The sequence below is a fragment of the Gracilinanus agilis genome, chromosome 1, assembly GCF_016433145.1.
Source record: "Gracilinanus agilis isolate LMUSP501 chromosome 1, AgileGrace, whole genome shotgun sequence".
NCBI classification, from domain to species: domain Eukaryota; kingdom Metazoa; phylum Chordata; class Mammalia; order Didelphimorphia; family Didelphidae; genus Gracilinanus; species Gracilinanus agilis.
Window position 1 is genome coordinate 782,584,796 of NC_058130.1, and position 7,725 is coordinate 782,592,520.

A 7,725-nucleotide genomic window follows, 5' to 3' on the forward strand; every position below is an offset into this window, starting at 1 on the left:
AACCAGTAGCTCTGAGGGGAACATTCCACTGGGGGCTGTAGGGATTGGCTGTGGACTGAAGTTCCGAAGAAGGAGTGGTAAACCAGTGAGGACAGACTGCGCCCTCCACTAACTCACTCATAGCATTCTTGAGTGCAGCCAATTTACTTCTAGAGCTTAAATAGCCCCACAGAAAGGGTTTTTCCTCATTTTTTTTTTTATTACTTGCCGTTTGTGTCTTCCTGTTTCTTTGTATATTGCTATTGTTGTTTATAATAGATATTAGCCAATCCATTGTGGCTAATAACACCACTGTAGTACTACACCACCGGTCAATAGTGTCATTATTAGGGAGAATGATGATTGAGGATTGTGTAGATTATTTACTGTTTGGACTCTGGCAGGGGATGTTGTTTTTACCATATTGACGGTTTAAAGCCATACCTAAATACTGTACATTCGTGTTAAATTTTGATGTTGTCCAACTGATACTTGCTATAACTGTATTAGACATATTGGCTCACATGCCTATAATTGTGTTGACTGGTTATGTTTTGTATAAAATAAGGTGGATGTTTTATTGTTGGGGGTATCATTTCAAGATTATAATTTCATGGTGTTGTAGAGATTCAGAGGTAAAGCAATTGTTAAAGCTAATGCAATTAAAGACTGATAACCTGGAGGTCTATATACAAGGTGGCAATGCTTATGGTCTTGCAGAGGAACATCAAGGGGAAGCTTCTGGTCATATGACTATTGGTAAAACTAAATTGGAATAAGAACAAACTGCCCTAGAAAGTGAAAACCAAACAATTCCTTTGTTACCATTGAGAGATCTGCCAATCATTAGGGACAATGACATTTTCTACCTGAAGCAACACACTAGGTTCAAGGCAGGGGATATTGAGGCTATTAAGCGAAGGACACTCACTTTCTTTAGGGCACCCACTTTCTTTGACAAGCCCAGTAAACTGATTAAGGAAACAAGAACCGTGATCAAGATGTATGATCCGGATTTTAATGATTCTTATTTTGTTCTGGGAGAAGTTCTATCTATGAGAGAGATTGTGAGAAATTTATTGATTAGACTAGAAAAACCCAAGGATTGACCAAAATTGGAGAGAACTTGATTAGAATTCTGTTGCCAATTACAGGTTACTCAAACAAGCGTGTAAATCAGTATTAAAAGCCATGGAAAATAACTCTCGTCATTCTAATGCGTGGAGCAGATTTGAAAAGACTAGGCAGACTGGTCAGGAAACACCTGCTTCGAAACAAGTATTGGTTCCAAGACAGAAGAGTGGTAAGAGCATTTGGGATTAAGTGACTTGCTCAGGGTTGCACAGTAAGCGTAACTGCCCCATAATGTTATTTTGAGGATCTATTTTATAAATTACAAAACGCCTCCATAAGTATAATTTGCCATTATGTTTTGTATGTTTTAATGTTTGGCAGTTGATGAATGAGATGAAAAACAAGTTTAAGTGATATAGGAGGAGATGGGATATTTATGTATTTTTAAATCTCTTTTAGGTTGGGAGAGTAGACTTGAATCAAAACAGTCAACTCCACAGTTGGACATTTCTATGGAAGAATTATTCCAGGAAAGATTTGGGACCTGGGCCACTCGTTTGGGAGAAACCTTGGCTTCTGGAAGTAGGGTAAAGAGAGAGAGAGACAGCAGAATCCAGAGCAAAAACTTTCAGCCTGGAATGAATGTGAGAAAGCCTTCCACCTGAGCATGACTCTTACTAGGCATCAGAGAACTGATTCTAGAGAGAACCTGTCTGTAGTGAGAATAAGTGTATTGCCTTGACATAACCGACTCCATTTTGTGTTAGGCCACCATCTGTGGTGATGCATTTTGACATTTATTTTTCAGCATTAAGATAAATGCTTGTATAGTCTGGATAGTTTGGTGAGCAACGTATGGATGTTCAAGAAAAACTGATAAGTATATGGGATCTTTGACTTGGACAGACCTCTGGTGGGATAGTTTGGGAACAACCATGTCATTAGCTTGGGTCATAAATTAGGTCATTGAACACCAGGCAATTTGGGTGTAACTGGTGAGCAGGCCTAGCTAGAACTAGGAAAACCGCCAGGAATCTTCAGCATTCAGCCTGCTCCTGGGCTGTGAATAAGAACTGGTTCCTGCTCCTGTGTTGCTGACCTCCCCCCAGTATTTGGAGCACCTCTCATATTCACTTAAGGGTAGTGCTCTTCAATGGAGACTTGCCAGATGACCATCTCGGAGGAAGACGCTTGACCTCAAGCTGAGCCGAGAGGGTCCTTCTTCAGACTGAACCCTGGGAAAGCCCAAGGAAACAGGCTGGTGGCTTGTTCCTAGAGGACACGATGTTTTCCTTGTTGAACTGTCCATTAATAAAGGCTTGATTGCTAACACTGAGAAGTAGAAGTCTAATTAGTATTTCTGTTGCAATAGTTAGCATATGGATTGGACTTTGCATTCCTTTGTATTACAGTCAATAAATATGAAGTGGTGTTTTGCCAGAAATTTGTCCCATCTGCAATAAAACAATTGAGGCAGAGCTCTGAGCCATTTATTAGAAGGATCTGGTCCCCTTCAACAAAGAAAACCCCAGACCTTCCTCATGGCCTGAGAACCCCCCCTACCTTCTCCAGAGTCCAGCTTTTATTCCTTTCGGGGCCTAGCCCCATCCTTCTGTCACAGTTCAGGTGCCAGCACATTATCTCACTGGTGGATGCCAAACTCTTGGTATGCCTCCTGGTCACATCGCTATCAAACGATAAGGTGGACATATTATAGCAACCAGCCCATCTATAGCCCATCCTCAAGACATCCACTCTTAGCAGCATGTCCTGGCCATCCTAGTGATGGGCCCTACACAGATCTGATTTAGTATTAGGTGGAGCTTCTTGTGTGGGCCTTCCTGGCGTGGGTCATGAGAAGGAAGTGATACATAGTGGAGGGGCTTTTACTATATCATGGGACTGAGTGGAGGGCGCCTCCAAGCTATGCTGATGAGGTACAGTTTAACAAATGTTAAGGGGAGGGAAGACTTCTTTTTAGAGCCCATTTGACTATGACTTAACTAGTTGCTTCTGATGATTGTTAATAATCACTATCCTTATGGAATCACATCAGCTTAAATAATACGGATTAGAACTAATCATAGGGATACTGATTGAAGATGGGTAGGGGTCTGCTAAAATAGGGTGGGGGTCAAATTATTCTCACAGCACCCACTATGTGCCAGGCACTGGGGATAAGAAGGAAGATGAGACAAGTTCCTGTCCTCAAGGAGCTTATAATCCAACAAGGGAGACGACATGCAAACAAATATGTACAAAACAAACTATATTCAGGATAAATGGAGAATAATTCCGAGAGGGAAGGCACTGGAATTAAAAAGGCATTTGGAAAGACTTCCTGTAAAAGATGGGATTTTAGTTGGGATTTAAAGAAACCCAGGGAGGATAGTACTCCAAGTGGATGAGGGAGAGAGCCTTCTGGGGATGGGGCAAAGCCAGAGAAAATGCCGGAGTTGGGAGATTTAGTGTTCGTGGGACAGCCAGGAGGTCAGTGTCGCTGGATTGATGGAGTACATGTTTTAAAGTACATGAGAAGACTGGAGAGGTAGGAGAAAGTGTTATAAAGGGCTTTCGATGCCAAACAGCATTTTGTATTTTCTCTGAGAGACAACATGGAGTTCTTGGAGTTTACTGAGTACAGTTTGACATGGTTGGACCTGCACTTATGAGTGTACTGAGGAAAACTAATGTTGAATTGTAATAATTTCCATATGAAATCTTTCTTAAAACTTATGTTTTGAAGGTCAGCCAGCTCCCTAGCTCAAGTAATTTACTCCCAGGTCTCAAAGCATTTCATTGGGCTGGCTTTTGTCAGAGGCAGGGCGGAGATGTGCTCCTCATTTGTCTGTAAACAAGAATTATCTTATGTAAGGGAAGTTGGCAAGCTCTAGTTCCTGGGGAAAGCTTGTGCTGATGTCTTCCTTGTGAGATCTGCCTTCCTGTGCTGAAGTAATGGAGGAGGCGTTGAGGTCCCTAAGTCCACCTCCTCTCTCGAAATATCCACCAGCGGGTATTGACAGGGGAGGTTCTAAGACTGAGCCATCAGGCTGATCAGAAAGAGACAGGACTTGCCATTTTTTCCCACTCAAGAGACTGGCGAAAGAGTCATTCTTTCAATATTAACAAGCATCTGTTAGTAAACATTGTTATTCCTGGGAAAATGGCAGCATGTTCTTTACTGGGTAAAAATCCCAGTGCTACAGTGCATGTGTAGCTAAGTACCTTATGAATGTAATGAAGGTGAGAAGACCAAGAGGGAATATCTCCACATCAGATTATAGTGGAGCGAAACCTTATGAATGTCGTTAAATGTGGGAAGACCTTACCCGTCATCACTTCTACTTGAGTTTACTGGTGTTCAGGGAGTACTAGCACCTTTTCAGGGCTACTCATCCACCTTTGGTGCCTACCTGTTACCCAACTCTCACCTGTGGCTCCAAGAAGCTGAAGCATGGGCAGTGGCCACACCTTGGTAAAACCTTCTTAGCAGACTTAGCAAAACCAAATTGAGGATAACTGATAGGCTCCGGACTCCTCAGTGAAGCATGTGAAGACTTCCCCAGAGATTGGGCAAATGAAAAGAATTTGTTCCAACGGCCATTAAAATGGTTGAAACAGGCACCGTTAAGAACTCGGTCAGATATCTAAAATGCCAACGTCATTCACTGCATTCCAGGCCATCACCAATGCTCTTTTGTCTCAACACTGGACTTGGATGACTCTGGAAGAGAGAATGAGACTGAAGACTTCCTACAACTCTGCCTCACTTAAATCCAATTCATGAAGTCAAGACGTCATCCTATGTTGTCATTAGTCCTCTTCAGAAATGAAAGACAAACTATTAGACATCAGAGAGTTCATCCTAGAGTGAACCTTCTCAGTGTGAAAAGTGTGGGAAGACCTTCTGCCAGATTAAACATCTTAATAAGGAAGATCACTCTGAGTGTAGAAATGCTTCCTCCATGAGCACAGACTTGGCCCAGTATCAGAGAGTTCCTAATGGAAAGATACTACACTATGGGGAAGTCCTTCACCTGTTAGACACACCTTATCAATACCAGAGTTCACACTGAGCAGAAATCTCGTGACTCTATAATGCTGTCTAATGGGTTTTATCTCTGGCAATTCTTACCTAGTGTCTAAATATCTACTCACTCTCTGGGTATGGTTTGCTAACTCAACTTTCTCTCATTCTGGCAAATGGAGATTCCTAGACATAGAGCACCACCACATCGTTACACTCAAATTCTTTTAGGGTCCTAAAGGTAAACCTTTCAAATGGAAACCCTACTTACAACTGTAGCTCGAGTCCCCAGTGATGTGATTCTATTTACACAAATGCAGTAATGTTACTTTTACATCTTAAACATAACCATTATGAAAAGGCAATAGAAATATAGTAATATCACAGTACTCACACATAAATAAGTTACCTATACATTAATCTGGGTCCCAGTTTCCCATCTACAGGAATAGAATCTGCCAAGGAAAAGGGGAAATACAGAAACTTGATAGGGAAACCCATGAAGAAGGAACGTCCACATGCTGGGAGTAAATCCCAACTCTATACTTCAGCCTTTGATATCATTATTCTAGTCCAGACCACTCATACCACCTAAAATTATTTTTATACTAACTACTTGCTTGTTGGTTTCACCAGTCTCGACCTGGACCATTCCTCTTCTCTATATCTAGGCGTAGCATTTTACCTTATATCACATTTAGATTACAACAGCATTTCCCTTTATCAAAAGCCAGGCATTGAGTTCAAGAGACATTAGCCAAAACAGACTTGTTTTTCGTGGAAAAGCTTTACATTTTCATAAGAGTTTAAAGAGGGAATGGATTAAATAGTAATGGATAATTTCAAAATCATAACATTCTCTGATGTCTTTTATATTCTGAATGTTTTTACCTCATGAACATCTTTGTGATGTCCTAATGTCATTGTCATATTGGTTCATATTGTCAAGATTTCTCCAAGATAGAGACTAGTCTTGTTTACACTCTTCAGGTCCCTGTTTTTGTCCAAGGCGAGTGACTCTTGTCAGGCAACAAGGATTATTAACTTCATTGGAAAGGCAACCCCATTGTAGGAGGAAGGTCTAGAATCTGAGGGACGCTGTAGCCAGGAGCACATGACCTAAAAAATCTTAAAGAGAATGTATAAGAAAAGAATTATAATCAAATTGTTTATGACCAACTGGAATACATTTTGAATCTAGCCAGTCTTCGAAGGATGAGGAAAAAGAGCAGGTTGAGTGGAGTCTCCTGGTCCATCAATGGACCTTGATGGTGTACTAGGAAAATAACATTTTAAGAGTAGAAAGCAGAAAAGCAGACAAGGGCTGATAGGGCTGAACATTCCAAACCTGGAATGCAATAAGGGACTCTCTATGGCTTTTGGTTTTGGAGGGGTTGGAGATATAGCCACTGACCTAAGAGCCTGTGGATTTGGGGTTATCTCTGTGCCTTGGGAAGTATCCACATGAACATCAAGATCATCATCTAGCAAGTTCCAAGAGTTCAGGTTGAGATTAGAAGGCTGTCTTATATGGTGGACATATAAGGCATCTAATTCTCCCTGACTTTCCCATTGGATTTAGTTGGCTATTTACCTGTGTTCTTGGACAATCTGATTCATCTGATCAACAGACCGAGGACATCTTCTTGAGAAATCCTTTCCCCCTTGAGTCCAGCCTGATTTACCTTGTAGCATTAGTGTAGTGATCCCAGATCTCCTTCCCTTAATTTATCCTTATTAAACTGTGTTTTCTTATCTTCCTGTGCTTTTCTTAAAACCCCAAAAGAACTCACAGAAGGACAGTACTCAAACCTTGTTGCCACAGCTTGATTTGACCAGTAACTCCCAACTGTCATTCCTTCAGTTTAGTGTTATCTGGTTTTACCCACTTCCTAAGTCATTCCCCACTGGCTCAGTGGATTGAGAGGCCCAGAGACGGGAGGTCCTGGGTTCAAATCTGATCTCAGACACTTCCTGTGTGACCCTGGGCAAGTCACTTGATTCCCATTGCCTACCTCTTACCACTGTTCTGCCTTAGAACCAATACACAGTATTGATTCTAAGATAGAAGGTAAGGGTTTAAAAAAAAAGGGCACTTGGGAGATGGGAGTGTCATGTGGAAGGCACAGCAAGGAGGCCAGGGCCCCTAGATTATAAAGAATGTGGAGAGGAGTCAAGAACCAGGAGCCTGGGGGGCCAGGTGGGGAAAGACTTGGATGTCAAACAGGATTTTATATTTGAAAATCAAGGTGAGAGGGAGCCACTGTAGTACACTATTGAGTAGGATAGTCAGACCTGTTCTATAGGAAGACCAATATGGCAGCTTAGTGGAAGACGGCCTGGAAATGGGGAGAAACTTGAAGGAGGGAGACTAACCAGCAGGCTCCAGCAATAGCGCTGTATATGAGAGATATTGTGACTCAAAAGGTTTTGGCAGTAGAGTGGATATGGGAAGAGAATGAGAAGTTGAGGATGACACTGTAGTTATGAACCTGAGAGACATGAGAGGCTGGTGATACCTTTGACAGTAATAGGAAAGTCTAGAAGGAGGAAGACTTGGGATTAGAGAAATAGATCTGGGAATTGTCAGCATAGAGGTGATGATCGAATCCATGGGAGCTCGTGAGGTCACCATGTAAAATATT